This window comes from Urocitellus parryii, chromosome 3, assembly GCF_045843805.1.
Source record: "Urocitellus parryii isolate mUroPar1 chromosome 3, mUroPar1.hap1, whole genome shotgun sequence".
Taxonomy (NCBI): Eukaryota; Metazoa; Chordata; class Mammalia; order Rodentia; family Sciuridae; genus Urocitellus; species Urocitellus parryii.
Genome location: NC_135533.1, coordinates 9,887,240 through 9,901,395, shown reverse-complemented (window position 1 = coordinate 9,901,395; position 14,156 = coordinate 9,887,240).

Below are 14,156 nucleotides of genomic sequence, written 5' to 3'. Positions count from 1 at the left end.
CAATGATAATGGTGTAGAGTAGAGAAGGCATCAAAACTAATACTTACATTATAAGGAGTACGTAAGATTTTTTCATGTATAGTACTTATTATTAATAATGATGTACATATGATTTTTTTCATGTATAGTACTTATTATTATTTGCAGAATGTGTTATGTTTAAGACTTGGATTAGCCACGGCTTTGTAGATTGAAAGTGACAACTCTTATATTTAAACAAGTGATAAGTGTGTCCTTAAATGTAGTATAATAATGGCCAGAAGGAGTATGTGGGGAACCAAATGCAAGGGACAAGTTTCAGACAGACAGACAGACAGACAGACAGACAGACAATTTCCCTCTGATATGTATGTGCACAACACTGTGAATTTCACTTTGATAATTTTTGTGATTTAAAATACAACTTTATTTTTCTCACTTTCTCTGGAGCAATGTTATAAAGGACCAGCTCATCACACTATCTATTACTTTATCCCAGCACGTGGGTATGGAAGAACAGAGAGTTATAACTCCTGTGACTCATTGCCTACTTGATAATAAAATGAATGCATGAAAAGCAGCCTAAGGAAGAATATTTTATTAGATCAATTAATATTGCAGAGGAGCTTTGTTCCTGGGTTAATCATTGGTATGAACTCTTTGCTTGGAGCTAAGGTTTGGGGCTAGTCATAAAAGTGACTTGGAAAGGACACCTCTGTTCTTTATTCTCTATCAAGGACTTTAACTCAGAATTATTCAATCTGACACCTGGAGATTTCTCATATAACACATTTGCCAAAGGAATTGTAGGAAGGGCTACCTTTCAAAGACATTTCACTCCTTTTTTAAGAGATTTTTTTTTTTTTTTTGCAGATTAGGAAAACATAAGAATAGGTGAAACCCTCTAGGTTTTATTATTCAAAATTGTTTTTAATTAAAAAATAATAGAGAATGAAAATTAATATAAATGTACTTTAAATATTCATTGCTCCTTAAAACCCCTCTCTCTTGCTCAACGGGTGACATCTGCTGAGTTATGGGGTGGCCTCAGTATTGAGCTTGCGTGCATTATCTCAGATCCTGTGGAAGCCTGTCTGCTTGTGATTGTGAATGGCTGCTGCTGGCAGTGGTACTCCTGATTCTGTGCTAGGCCTCCCAGGGATCCCACAGAGCTTCGGAAATTGTGGTTAGGGCTGATTTGCTTCCCCAGCTCTTTCTCTTGCTAACATGGCTGTTGAAGGGTTAGTGTGATGTCAAAAGTGACTAAAAATATTGGTTTAGCTCAAGTATTGTCATACCATGGTGAACACATGTTATTGGATCATGATACGATTTTGTTGGCTGTGCCCATATTTTAAAAATTCAAAATAAAAGGCTAGAAAATGTTAGAGTTTATTGTACAGAGCAAGGGGGAGGATTGTTTCACATGGTTTTGTTTGTTTGTTTGTTTCATCCACGCAGGTAAAATAGATTCTTACCGTGGGTTCATGCTGCTATGAACAGTCTCCCTCATTACAACTTTGTAATTTAAAATCTAGGTAGATATTCTAAATATTAGGCATCATAAATGTTTTTGAACTGAAACTTGAAAAGCACAGCTATTACCGAAGGCTTTTAAATAGCATTATACTAATTTAATAAAGGAAAGTAATAGAAACTTCAACACTCAACAGAAATTGGTGAAATAAAGCATAGAAAATGAATACTTGCTATTTTATAAAAAAAAAAAAAAGAATAGTCTACACTTGCATTCTATTTACATTTAGTTTAAAAATCATTGGCTGCCTTTCACATGCCAGGGCTTCTGTTGGTGCTGACGACAGCGTGGGGGAAAAGGTAGATGGAGTTTCTAATCTCTTGGAGTATGTGTTTGATAAGTTAATCATTTTGCATTCTAACATTTAGAATGGATGTTAAGAGGTTCAGGACTCAGAGACACCCCGAGGTTCATATGTCTACAATGGCCCAATTTGAGATCGTGTGGAATCCAGCTTCCTTAATGAATGCTGGTGACAGGCACATAATCAATGATTGTATGATCTGGATCCATATTAGCACTCCTAAGCAATTCTGATGAACTATGTCCTTTCAATTTGTTAAATCATTATGAAATGCTTAAATATGTTGTGATTTTTTTAAAAACATGTGACATGAATCTCTGGGTTATGGAGTAGGTATGTAAAATCCACTTCTATGCATTCTCCAATGGCCACTTCTTCCTCTGGGATCTTTCATGACATCATTGATGGCTCTAGTCTGATCTTTTGTGAGTGCTGCATAGTATATCAATACAGAAAGATAGCTTTATAGCATTAACCCTATATTAGACTATTTACAATTCTATGATATTATAAATAACTTGATGAAGTTATTAATGATGCCTCAATGAACATCCTTGTATGTCTATCTTTGTGTACAAATGCCCAGTGATTCACTTGGCTGTCACCCTGCAAGTGGAATTATTGTGTGAGAGTCAGTAGATTTAAAATTATGATAGATGGAAATGGCCTCCAAATTATAGACTAGCCAAGAATATATTAGAGTGCTCATTTTTTACAACTAAACAAATAATCCTATTAAGTGCTTTTAATCTTTGACATTCTAATGTGGTGAATAATAATATATCATTATCGATTAATTTGCTTTTCCTAATTATCAACAAGCTTTAATTTCATTTTATATATGGAGTAATATTTATACATTATATGGTTATTGTATATACATTTTTGCCATTAAAAAGATAAATATTTAATAAAATATTCTTTGGACACAGAGAAAAATCAACTTTTTTAATAAAAATTACAAAAATTTTATTTGAGTCAACTGTGTATCACTTAACTGCATTTGATCTCCTAGCCTAGTGATTTATTTTAATGTGGACAGTTTTTCACATTTTACTTGTGGCATTAGGATTCTGTGCTTAATGGCTCTGTTTGCTTTTTGTTTTGGTAGGAGCAGCCAATATTGTCATTGTGTTTATTAAGCAGCCCAGCTAAGCTGTCCCACCCAGTAGACTGGCATATCAGACACTGATTTCTATATGTCTGGTTGCTTTGTGTGCTCACTCTTGCAATCTTCTGTTTGTCTATCTCTACACATCACTGATATACTATTTTAATTATGATAGTTTTAAATTACTTTTGTTATTTAGTAGGTGAAAACCCTGGTCTTTGTCTTTCTAACTCATCATTTTACTAAGTATTTTTGCACATTTATTTTTCTGTAAGAATCTTAGGATCCACATATCAGGTTTCACAAATGCCATTGACTATGAATTAAAGGATAAATCCACTTGGGAATGGTTTCCAGGTGTTTCCATCTATTAACCATTTTTTTTGTGGTTATCAGCAATATATTAATCTAATCACATAAAACTTCACGTGTCTTATTGTTGTTTTTTCTTCTGCTGCTAATTCTATACTTATTTTGTGGAATTGATTTTGGGGAAGTTCAGTTAGGGATCCTGGGAAAGATTTTAATATTTTAAATATTTTTTATATTTGTTTTCCATTATATATTTTGTCCATTCTATTAATACTTTTGATGATAGTATTGGGAATTCTACATAGGTACTGGATAGTTTGGGGTGAATTTATTTTTTAAAGACATTTAGAAGTCTTTACCAGGCTCTTAATTCCATAATTGTAAAAAGAGATTTGATTTTATGTCACCTTTATTAAATTTTAAATTGTGAATGTACCTTGAACCTTAAACCAAAGTTAAGCTCTCTGATCTTTACCCCTGAATGAGAACAGTTGCAAACCATCTACCTCTCCCAAAAAACAAGGGTTTATGTATTGGGTGGATTCTTGCCTCACTGGACGCTGGAACAAGGAATTGGAGGGGAAAACCCTGCTTTTCCTGAGAAAAGGCACATCCACAAAAAAGGAGAGTCCAGGCAGAGGCTCACAATTGAGAAAGGAAATTAGATAAATTAATCCTGCTTCAAGGAGAACTGGGCCATGGGGTTCCACATGCATGCATGTGGGTCCAAGGAGGGGGAGGGTGAAGTCTCTGTAGGAGGAGCCCTCACTCCTGAGGAGAGCAGAGTTCCTGGTCAGAGAACATGGCCCCTCATCTGTGCAAAAACACACCACCTGCAATTAATTGTACCTTGAGTCCTATACATATTTATGCCTATTCCTCCCTTATTTTTCCAGTTGTCCAGGACAATAGTAGCTAGTTTTGCTCATGAATTTAAGAGAGTGTGATTAATCATATTTACTGGGGTTCTCAGGTAGACAACCTACTTAAACTTTGAATGTTCTTCTCTGTTACACATTTTCTAAAGTTATTTAAAAACTAGGAATAGTTGCTATATGTTATTAAAAGGTTTCATAATCTATCAAAAATTGTATAATTTTTACCTTTTTCTGCTAAGATTATGAATTATGTAACCGTATTCCTTAAAATATTCTAGGGTAAATCCTTCTAGATCATTTTTAATAAACTGCCAACTTTGATTTACTGTCACTTCATTTAGATTTTTGTTCTTACTTTGGATTTTATAAATTAGATTAGTCTAGAGGCTTTTCTGGGTATTTTTAAGTCAGTTTTTAAATTTTGAAATCATGTTTTTACTAACGTAGTACACTGAATTAAGCAACTTTACATATTGTTGTAAATGCTTATGTATGTACAGCCATTTAAATGCCCTAAGAGTCTTGGGCACTAGGTCTTTTCAAATAATTTTCCATGTAAGGGAGTGGATTAGGTGATGTCAGGAAGATTTGAATAATATTTGAGTTTCTTATGTTTGCCTACTTTTAGGGCCTAGATGGAGTGGTGAGGAATTAATTATGGGAAATATCTCAGAGGTGTTGTGGGCTTTGTGTGATAATGTGGAAGTGTGTTGGAATAACCAGAATCTCACCCCACTGAGCCTCCTGTGACCTCACAGCTTCCTCTTCTGTATCCGAGGATACTTTGCCTCTCCTGTTTGTAGAAAAGTACTGTTAGTGCCTTGTCAGAGTTTACCTTTCATGAGGAAGTTAATTTTCCTTGGGTCTCTTCTCCATCACTCTTGATTATTGCTAGACCTATAATTAGAATTCAATTCCATTGTATGTAGGAGACTAATTAATTAGTCAAACATGTAGAAAGAAGACTCCTGCACCAAAGGACTTTAGGATTTTACTAATTTAAAGTGTGTGTCGGGCTGCAGGGGGGCAATAAATGGTGGATACAAGTTGAAATAGACCCAGAGAAAATTTTATCATGTAGGGTGAAGCCAGTTTTAAATTAGATTTAATTTACTAGCATTCACACACTTACTGGAACTTTCGATAATTTGAATTTAATGTGTGATGCTGTTACAGATGGTCTCCAACTTGCAATGGGTCAACTATACTTCCCTTGCATAACCCCCTCACTCACCTCCTAACCACCTTTATGATGGTGCTAAAATGCTATGCATTCAGTAGAAATGGTTCTTTACATGCATTAACTGTATGTTAATAGCAAGTACCCATATGAGCATTCTGTTTTTTAGCTTCAACATAGAAGCCAATAAATTGCATGACATATTCAACACTTGATAATAAAATAGGCTTCATGTTAGATGATCTTGGCCAACTGTAGGCTAATGTAAATAAGTATTCCAAACATCTTCTAGTTGGCTAGGCTAAGCTACAGTGTACAATAGGTTAGGTCTACGAAATTTAGTTTCAACTTGTGTTATTTTTAACTTACAATGTGTTTGTTGGGATATAACCCACTGTAAGTGGAGTAGTGGAGTAGCATCTGCATTTATATTGCCTGACTCAAGCTTTTATTATGCTTTTAATAGTGTATGTATTATAATTCTACATAACTGGGGGGCTCATTGTGACAAATTCATAGATGCTCATAACACAATTTACTCCATTTTATTCCCCAATGCTACCTTTCCCCTACCTTCCTCTCTTCCTCTAATTTCCTACTCTCTGTAGACTCATATTTGTTGAACAAGGGTTATTTGCCAATGCTGTTTGTACAGATTAGAGAAGGATATCCTAGAATTCCCTTGCTTAACCCCCTCACTCACCTCCTAATCACATCTTGTAGCTGTGCCCAAAAACTTCATGTCAAGGTGTGTGTGTGTTTCAAAGACTATCTTAAAAGTAACTTTAAATCTATTCTCGAGAAGTGCTGATGAGGTAGTCCATAGTTCAAATTGGTCTACATTTAAGTAGTGGTGATAAGATGATAAGGTAGATGGACTTAAATAATTAAATAGCAGTTTAACAGAAAACTAATTTGAGACACCATAGAAAAGAGCTATTTCTTACTGCCTAATCCCTAGAACCAGAGTTCTCAAAGCTAGGGATGAGCACTTTTAGTTCTGTGCTTACAATCTTCCTTCTGATCTTCCATAGAAGAATCTGGAGTTTTCAAGGTAGCTACTCACTGAACAAAAGCAATGTGCAAATTACTTAACTGATCTTAGTTCTAGACAAACTATAAGCTTTGGATGTCACTTCATTAGTTATTTTATAAAGGGAAAACCTATGAAGTAGAGTTGAAAAGCAGAATTGAAATGTGAGCCATATATGTAATTTGTAATTTTCTGTTAGTCACATTAAAAAAAATGTGAAAATAAAACCCCAGGTAAATTAATTTTATCACCCAAGAGGCAGATGGGCAACCTTAGCAAAAGAATCATAGCCATGGCCTCTTTAGGTCTTAGAGCAATAAAGACATGTTCTCAGTTTGCATCTGAGAGATAACTTTTATCCCCTGCAGAAACTTAATAATGGAACATATAGGTGATCATGTAACCTCAGATATCCATTAAGAGCCAGATGTCATTTAAGAAGCAAACTTATCAGAAAATTGACCTCATTTATTCTAAAAATTAGTGAAAACTATATATGTGGTACTGAACCTAGTCATATCTTCAACTCACAGATGTTTCATAAGCAGATCTATTAATCTATTAAATGTCTTACTAAAGTTATGTCTCCTTTTCCTGTGGTTTTATGGGAAGCTTCTTTTTAATAGTTGACTAAGGAGGAAACAAGTGTGTTGGTTTGCAAGATACACTGGTACCATTTGAAAGTGAAGTGCTACAAACTTAGAATCTCAGCTCACATAGCGCCTAAGAAGGTAGAAAAAGGAACCTTCATGATGCACCTTAGATCAGAAAATCTATATCTACCTTGACCTGGAGGAGAGCTGGTGTGAGCTAATGGTATATGCTAATTAGTGGTCTGTTTAATAAGATAGATCGTCTGTTTATTTGGTGAACTAGTAAAAAGAAGATTTTGACAGTATTCATGCAAATGAACCTCTGGAATAAATTCAGAAAGTGTTTCCTCTGTGGTCATTAATGCAAAGGAAGTCTTTTATTAAGAAGTGAGCAAGATGACCTGCTCTATGGATCATCAAATTTTCATCTGATGAAGGAACTCTATAGGACAGGAAATGGACAATGGACTGACAGACTATTCTTTAAATATATCTCTTCCCCAGAAATAATGGTCCTTGAAGAACAACCAGATGTCTTTCTAAAGACATCATTTCAGTGACAAAATCATGAGACTCCTTCAGGTTGGACAAGCAGAGAACATTCTGCCGAAGATCAACTATTTTCTAAGCTACAAATAAATGTCCAGTACTATTTTTTAACACAGCCAACCCACCGTGAACTGGGAAGTGAAGAGGCCAAATTTAGTATCATCCTCTCACTATTATTTCTAAATGATTTTTCTTTCTCTTTCACACTACCCAGGATTGCTAGTTAAATTTAATATGAATCAGGATCAGATGCTTCTATCAGATGATTTGACGTTTTTTACCTCCTCTTTTGATTGAAGGATATAACTGCTTGTCAGATATTTTAAGCTCCATATGACCTGAGAAATGAAAGTGCTCAGAGTTTCTGCTAGATTATTGATTCTATGACAGAGAAAATTAAAGGAACACATGGGGCTGGGAGGAATAAGAATGGATCCCTCATTTCTAGAGGTAAGACACAAAGCAATGTCAGTGCGACACAAACAGGACAAGTTTGATCTCAGGTGTCTCAGAAGTAAATGTTGCTACCATTCCATCTGGAAAAGAGCACCCAGTTTTTTTGATGCAGACTTAAAGCATACCAAAAATACAATGAAGAATATACATAAATTATAAATACCTGCCATAGTTTTGCCACCAGTTACCAAAAAATGTGATATTCTGCATATCAGTATTTTCTTTCTATATGTGGCATGTATATACTTATATATTGAAACTAATTTTCACTTTCTTTTCCTTTTTCCCAATTGTTATATATAGGATGTGTCTGTGGAGGTCAATTCTATACCCTGATCGATAGGTAGCTGATTGTTGAGATAGGAGTGCAAAAGATGCAGAGAGAATAGAAACATCATTCAGATCTTCCTTCATGGGAACTATTAATTCAGATATGAGTTTGGATAATATTTATTGGGAAAAGATGGAGTGCATTTTGGATTATATAATGCAGAACTGCATAAAGTTAGTTAGAAGTTTTCAATAGTTTTTCTTACTGAGGAAGTATATACATGTGGATACTAAAAGAGCACTTATAATCAGTATTCAAAAATATTTGTTGAATGAATAGATAGATAAATTCTTAGCAGCCAGTGAGATGGACTGTGAGGTGATTTGAATTTTAAAATGTTTGTGTACCTACCAATACTTGATAGATATTGATATTTTCAATATTGAAAAGTTACAAGTAATAAGTATCCTTGTATGTGCATATTCGTATATTTGATTTTGATTCTTCAGGTTAGTTTTCTAAAAGTATAAAAGCAGGTCAAAGGGATTACACATGGAAATTTTTTGATGTACATTCCCCATTGCAGTAAGAAAATGCTGGTAATTATATCCTGCACATAAAACTCTATTTTCCATTGCCCTATCACTGCATACTCTGTAATCTTTAAATTGTTAAGGCTTATTTAAAAAAAGATCAACTATTATTGTTATAATAATGTTCCCATCAATTGTTAGTAAGCTGAGATTGTTTTCCTGTGCTCAATGACCAAACAAGCACTCTGTGGACATGTGTATAAACCTGGTCACCGGGCACCATATGCACAAGTTTAGGAAGCACAACTAAGAATCCACACTCATTCTCTACAGCAGTGCTTCTCTGGCAGGTGGGAGAGGTAGCATGTCCAAGTTACCAGAAGAGTCTTCTACCATATGGATGCTCTGCCAGACTCGTTCTCTATCTGCTTTAACTTGGGTGTGTTTGGGTGTCCTCCAGGTCTATGTCACTGAGGGTTGGTCCTCCAGGTGACAGTATTGGGAGGGGCTGCAGAACTTTGAAATGCTGGGTTCTAGTGGAAGGAGTCTGGGAAATTGGAGTCTTGCCCTCAGATGGGCTTAAGCTATTTCTCATGGGATTTTGGAATTTACCCTTGTAGGTTATTATAGAGGTAGTGATCCTGGCCCTTTCTCTTCTTAGTTTTTCCCATAATTGCTCCTGCCATCCACCATGAGGATGTCACCATAGTATGTACTATGCTCTTTGGAATTTCAATCTTCAAAACTGTGAGCCAAATAAACCTCTTTTCTTTATGCAGTTACCTACCTCAGATATCTCATTATAGTAATCAAAAGCTGACCAAGACCCCATCCTGCTAATATTTATTTCAGATCAAGACATCCAATGTCAGTTAAAATAGGGCCACTTAATTTTAGGAATGCTATACTATCTGCATATCAGATTTTATCCCTACGTAATAAGAAAATTTCTTTCCCCCCATTGTATTAAGAGAATGGTAATTTATAAAACCCTGTCATTTATTTATTCATTTTTTAAGGCCACCCCTAATCAAAGTGAATCTTAAAATTTCTTTGATTCTCTTTTTTAAATTGCTCTTCTTTTCCTTCTTTTCAATTTCTTCTGCTCTTTTTCATTTGTCTAGTCCACAGAGATTTCTCCCTGGGTGATTTTTAGGGTATTTATTTTCATAAGCTACCTTAGACATTTTTCATACATCGATACAGATACAGTGAATTATAATTTTCCCTGCATTAAAAATATTTTCAAATATTTAATTTTTGACTCCCTAAATGTAAACAAATTGTCTGTTCCTTGTTCATTATCTTCTGTCCCATTGCTACCAACTACATGTGAGCCTATAAGAAGGAATACATGGATAATCCTCAAGCCTATTCCTTGGAATCAATCACTGTCTGCTTCCTTAAACAGCTTAAGCCATCTAGTTTTTGGTAGGTTAGCATCCTTTCCCCATTCTTTTCTATTAGTATTAGGTTTGACCTTCATGTTTCAGAGATACCTATATAATCTTCATCCAATCAGTGAATATATCTCATCTTCCTGGCCAGAATTAATGTGATTTAGGATCTTACATATAACCTACTTTACTGCTGATACTATTGTCTTCTCTGGGCTCTTCTGATAGCGGTATTGATAAAGGTGTTAATTTAATCTGCAGGTCTGAGGATGGTGAGATATGCATCTTGAAATTGGTCTTCTTACTTACATGCAGACACAGCCTCATCACAAGATGATAGGGTGGAGACTGGTGATAGCCTTTGAACCCTAGGTCTAACACCATAACTAGAGGAAGCAATAAAATTTATTTACTTACAAAGTAGTTTTAAGTATTGTGTTTAACGAAATTCAGCCAGGACATCTGTTACTCATCTGTTATAAACCACATTGTCTCTAGTGGTTCATTTCTGAAGCACATACTTGATCTTAAGTACATCTCAAGATAAAACAAAGCTTCAAAAGATCGCTCTGACTCCTTGGTCCTCTCTTCCCTTCCTGCTTCTAAAGCTTCTTGAAAATGTATTTAGAGCTCATTCTATATCCTCTGCTCCCATTCACAGCAGTGCTGACTAGCCTCCTCTCTCTCCCACTTCATTGAAAGTGCCCTTGTTAAAATCACCAAAGTTTCCACACACAGATCCATTGATTATTTTTGCCTTTACATTATTTATTGTTACTGCTGCATTTGGCACTGAATATTCTTTCATTCACATACCTAGCTTTCTCTGTATCTCCTCTGATACTATTTTTTTGTGGGGGGGGTTATACCAAATCTTTTATTTCTTTATTGTACTTTTATGGACTTGTTAGCCCAACATTTTGTCATTTACAAAGAGCCATCCTTAAACTTTTACTCTTTTCACTTTATTTATATATTTGCTTCATTTAGCCCCCCATAAATTTAATATGTATTTACTTCCTAAATATTAGCAAATTCAAAATTCTAGTTTGTGATCCTGGTAGGTCAGATAATTCAGATCAACTATCCAATTGAAAATCAACCGAACTCTGAAAGGGAAAAAATTACCTTCCATGAATCATAAAAGTCCTGGAAATATTACAAATAATACCTAGATTAAATTCGAAACACAAGGAAAACAAGAATTCAGAAATGTAAGCATTTTACATTGTTATTGTATTGGGAACTAATATTGAGTGGCTTTATTCAGAACAAGGTGCATAAGACCAGGCAAAGGGTCCATAAGGGGTGGTATCTGCATAGAGACATTGCCACTGAACCCTGAGGATGAGCAGGGTTGAGCCAGCCCTGAGTCAGGACTGTGTGGATTAGCAGTCACAGTGTTCAGGTTGGGTGGTCCAAGGACCACCGTAGTCTCAAGCTGGAAGTTGAAACCCCAGCACACTGCCACTATGTATTTCACCATAATAAATATGAGTCCTCGGTGGAAGGTGTTCCCTTTATCTAAGGGGACAAAGTATTCCTATGTATAATTTTTCAAATTCTCTGAACTGCAAGAAGTCAAAGATCACCACATACACAATTAATCAAGGTTTCCTGAATGAGAACCCACAGAAGCAACTAACCTAATAGACCCAGTAACTCTTCAGATGGCAGGACTATCGGATATGAATTATAAAACCATTGTGCTTTATCTGCTCCAGGAAATAAAACATAAACTTGAAGCTGTCTCTGCAAGAAACTGAAAAAAATAAAAATAACAAGTCAGATTTGGGAATAAAAGCAAGTAAAACATCTATGATTTGCAACAACAATTTCCAAAATTAAAAAAATTCCACAGAGGTTTATTAGCAGTTTGAATAGCTAAAGAGAGAATTAAAAACTTGAGCAGAAGCAATTATCCAGAATATAGCTTGAAGTGCTTGAGAAATTGTACCTGTAACCCAGACTAGTATAGACAGTTGCTTTTCTGTGGACATCTACTTGCATGTCCCCAAACTGTCTTAAATCAGCTTATCTAATATTGGATGCATACACATCAATTCACATTGTTACTTCTCCGGATCTATTCCTTTCATCCCTGTTGGCATAATTGACTAGTAATCTGGGCAGCATACTAGTTATTATTATTATTATTATTTTTAATCTCACTCAGGTGTAACATCCAAACTTTCACCGGGTGCTGTGGAGTCTAAACCCAGTCCACTATACTTATATTATATATATTCCCATCTTCTAATCATAGCTGGCCTGATTCGGATGCCCACCAATGTGCACCCACTTTCTTCTGTACTTACTACATTAGAGAAGCCATCACGGACCTGAGTCCTCTTCAAGGTCGCAGGGTCTGTAAGAGGAGAAACTTCTCCTCCACAGCATCGCTTCCTGCTTGGTGTGTGGCACATGATGGGCACTCGATAAATGTAGAATAATATATATGTTCATTGATTATTTTCTTCAAATTATATAATGTAAACATTGAAATTGTAGTCATAACTGGCTTACACTAATGTTCTAGAAATGAAAGAAGCTCTCTAGGTTTCTGAAAGAGAACCAGGGCCTGATCAGCTTAAATATAAGTAACTCTATGGCAAAGTCCCATTTTTCATTATTACAACTATCAACTTTGCAAATACTGTTTCATGTTTCCCTTCCTATTTTATGTATTATTTAAAAGATGATCCCTGTTGTCATGTATGATTCAGATTTTTTTTTTGGCTTGATACAAGCGCCATGTCATCATTAATAATTACCAGTGGTTATTGTTAGTGTATCACACATACCTTCAAATTTCTGATTGCTACCTCAGAGTTGCTTACATTTCATCTCATTAGTTCCTATAAATTGATAGAACAATAGGCTTGATATTTAGGGGAAGATTTCTTATGGGTGAATCAGTGTAATACTTTAGCATTCCATCATTAAAGATGAGTGATTTACATATCTATTTACTTATTATTTTAAAATGCTCATGAACTATTTTCCTGGTCTTTCCTATTTTACCTTCATAAAACATTTATCAAATTTATGACTGCTGTAGATAGTAAATAAAAAATAGCAAAATAAGATGATAATTCCAGAAGAGTAAATATACTCAGGAGAATACATTTGAGTGGGCATATGTGTTATTCCAATAGTAACAACAAGAACAACAACAAAAAATGATAATTCAACAAGAGATTATTTTCTCTTTATTAACACTGTTAAGGGAAACCATATGGTTCTCAAAATTCTGTCAACAATTGTTTTTTGGAGTCTGAATTACTTTTTAAATTTGGAAAGTATTATTAGCTATCTTCCTGTTTACTGGTACTTTAGGAATCAGCCATAAAGGAAAAATAAAACCACATCTTCCCCTCAAATATATTAAATACTGGTAAATTATAAACCAACTTTTCCCCATACTTGATGATGACTTCCTAGACGTTAAAATTATTTGCAATTCAGAAATTTGAGATCACATGGGAAAAGTAAAATTAGGGACCTATGGAAAGCATAAGCAATAAAAGCACTTCATAAAATATGCCCAACACTACCATGAATAAGTAAATAAACTGCAAAAACTAACTGTATAAATCATAGTTTAAGAATTGAGCCCAGTTTTCCATTTATCGTCTTTAGTTTGTCTTGATTGATTGGATTTTTGGAGACCTGGTCACTATATTGCTCAGCGTGGCTTTGAACTCATGGGCACCAACACTCCTGGCCCAGTTTGGTTTCCTTAACAAAGGCAAAAGGTCTATGAAGGTATACTTTTATCCTGGTCCTTCTGATAAAAGCTGGGAGGTAATCCTTGTGTTTAGGTATACATCTCCTTCTCCCGGGCACAGGAGTGAAGTAGAGTGGTCTAACAGATATGCTGTGTGCGTATCACATCTTTTGTTGGAATCCAGGTTTCAAATCTTCCTTACCTAAAATATAGTTTTTTTTAATAGAATATTATGTCTCTTTTAATTGTTCTTGTTTATAAACAACTTTGAGAAATTGAGACGCTCTTATCCT